Below are 3,037 nucleotides of genomic sequence, written 5' to 3' on the forward strand. Positions count from 1 at the left end.
CAAGAAGCCAAGCTTATCCTCAAATCACACACTCAAGATATGTTTGTGAACAACTAAGGACTGGGGCAGCCCTGCCACTTTTGTCTTTAGGGAAGCAAAAAAATCTACCTAAGAAAAAGGCCATCTCCAGGGTAATTCTAGAAACTGGATAATGGTCCCGAGGGCTTTAGGCTTGGAAGCAGCTCACTATACAAAGGTTTTAAGGGACACAGATGATGGTGGCATGCGCTGAAGTTCCCCTAAAAAACAGAGGATTTGTGAGAAGGTGAAAATTGGGATTCTAGAACTTTCAGTCTGCCTTCTCCCAGGACTAGTTGGCAGATCTAGAGAAAATCCTAGACCTTGGGCCTGTGCACCCTAGAGCCCAAAGTCTCCAAGTCCCTCCCTCTGCCCAGCATGGAGGAGGACAGATGTCAAGGATGAAAGCAGCAGCCTGAGACCATTCTCAACAAACTACATTTATTCACTATAATTCACCAACCTCTAAAGTGATACATACTTCCTCTACTCCCTCTTTCCCCCACCCTCATTGCCTCTACCTCTCAGCCCCACCCTGAGAACTAGCTGGATCAGCCTTAAATGAGCAGGAACCTTTGACTTTGGGGGTGCAGGATAGAGGCAGGGTCTCTGAAAGGCCTGGTCTTGAGGGGTGGCATCCTACCGGTGGCTCAGTGCCTCTTCTTCCTCTTTCTCTTCCGGGTGCCTAGTGACTCACGTTTCCTCTTCTGAGGCTCTGATGGGCAAGCCAGCTCAAGGGCTGGGGACACTTTAGACACTTCCGAATTGGGCCTTGGGCTGGACATCTTAATTACAGGAGCCAAGCCTCCAATGACAGCTTGGGTTTTTGACTTGGGAGAGGGTGGGGGATCAGGGCTAAGACCCCTTCTCTGAGGGCTGGGGGACACCTACAGGGTTAGAAAGACCTGAATGGGGTCCCCAGGTGGGGACAGTCTCTGGGGTTCCAGCTGGAGTGAGGAGGACAGGAGGAAGGATAGACTGGGGAGCTCCTCTCTAACCTTATTGTTCATGCCCACTGACTCAGGTGGCTCCCCAGTAGGAGAGGCCCCTCTGAGACCCAGGTCTTGGGTGTGGCTCCCATGGCCACAGGGAGCAGCAGTAGGTTGAGTGTCTCCCAGTGAGGGTGACCATTGATTCACAGGGAAGATGTAGGGAGCCATGGGCCCCCTGCCCGGAAATAGTAACTATTGTCTGCTTCAACCTTGTAAATTTCTTCATCCTGTAAAAACATCCTGGTTCGTGGTCTGTCTGTGGAAGGTGTGGTAAACAGCGGAACTTACCCGCCCATCTTCTTCCGCCCTCTTCTTCCCTATAAAAGCTTTGTACAAACGTTCAATAAAGAGAAGAGACTTGAAAGTGACAGGACCTCATCTTGGCGTCCGTGTTGTCCTTTCCTTGGCTCTGGTGGTCAGAGCCGTGGCTTGCGGCAAGTGGTGGCCCGTACAGGGAACAGCTGCGCGCCTGCACCATGTTCCTGGCCACTCTGTACTTCGCGCTACCACTCCTGGATTTGCTCCTGTCTGCCAAAGTGAGTGGCGGGGACCGCCTTGACTGCGTGAAAGCCAGCAATCAGTGCCTGAAAGAACAGAGCTGCAGCACCAAGTACCGCACGCTAAGGCAGTGTGTGGCAGGCAAGGAGATCAACTTCAGCCTGGCTTCCAGCCTGGAGGCCAAGGATGAGTGTCGCAGCGCAATGGAGGCCCTGAAGCAAAAGTCTCTTTACAACTGCCGCTGCAAGCGGGGCATGAAGAAAGAAAAGAACTGCCTGCGCATCTACTGGAGCATGTACCAGAGTCTACAGGGAAATGATCTGCTGGAAGATTCCCCATACGAACCAGTTAACAGCAGATTGTCAGATATATTCCGTGCCGCCCCGTTCTTATCAGTGGAGCACATTTCGAAAGGGAATAACTGCCTGGATGCGGCCAGCGCCTGCAACCTTGATGACACCTGCAAGAAGTACAGGTCTGCCTATATCACCCGGTGCACCACCAGCATGTCCAACGAAGTCTGCAACCGCCGCAAGTGCCACAAGGCCCTCAGGCAGTTCTTTGACAAGGTCCCAGCCAAGCACAGCTATGGGATGCTCTTCTGCTCCTGCAGGGACATTGCCTGCACAGAGCGGCGGCGCCTGACCATCGTGCCTGTGTGCTCCTACGAAGAGCGGGAGAAACCCAACTGTTTGAATTTGCAGGACTCCTGCAAGACGAATTACATCTGTAGATCTCGCCTCATAGATTTTTTTACCAACTGCCAGCCAGAGTCCAGGTGTGTCAGCAGCTGTCTTAAGGAGAACTATGCAGACTGCCTCCTGGCTTACTCGGGGTTGATTGGCACAGTCATGACTCCCAACTACATAGACTCCAGCAGCCTCACCGTGGCCCCGTGGTGTGACTGCAGCAACAGTGGGAATGACCTAGAGGAGTGCTTGAAATTTCTCAGTTTCTTCAAAGACAATACATGTCTGAAAAATGCAATTCAAGCCTTTGGCAATGGCTCTGATGTGACTGTGTGGCAGCCCGTCCGGGTCAAGAACAAGTCTCTGAGGCCATCAGGGTCTGAGAATGAAATTCCAAAATCAATGGCTGCTCCTCCCAGCTGCGGTCTGAGCCCACTTCTGGTCCTGGTGGTAACCACGCTGTCCACCCTATTATGTGTGTATCAGTGGAGGAAACATCGTAGCTGCATTCATAAAAGATGTGAAAAGACGTAGAGAGAGAGAGAGAGAAAAAAAAACAAAAACAAAAAAAAAACCCAAGTAATCTGTTTCCTGTCCTCTTGTATTTCTGAAAATTTGGTTTTTTAAGCTCAGTTGAAAAATGGTTTCATCCAACTGGAACTTTTGTGTTGTTGTTTTTAAGAAAGCTTCTTGTGATCCTTCAGGGCTTCTGTAGAAAGAGTGCTGCAGGCTACATTTCAAACTCAGAAGGCTTTGGGGCATGCTGTATTTTAAGGGGACCATTTGTAAATTGGACTGTAAAGCAAACTAAGAGTATGTTTTTGATGATGAAGAGGAGGA

General features: G+C 50.5%; 1 pseudogene; it reads left to right on the forward strand.

Annotated features, from left to right (window-relative positions):
- The first annotated feature begins 1,486 nt into the window (after nucleotides 1-1,486).
- Nucleotides 1,487-2,731, forward strand: LOC103746648 (annotated as a pseudogene).
- The last annotated feature ends 306 nt before the right edge of the window (nucleotides 2,732-3,037 follow it).

The sequence above is a fragment of the Nannospalax galili genome, unplaced genomic scaffold (genome assembly GCF_000622305.1).
Source record: "Nannospalax galili isolate Female #2095 unplaced genomic scaffold, S.galili_v1.0 scaffold102, whole genome shotgun sequence".
NCBI classification, from domain to species: Eukaryota; Metazoa; Chordata; class Mammalia; order Rodentia; family Spalacidae; genus Nannospalax; species Nannospalax galili.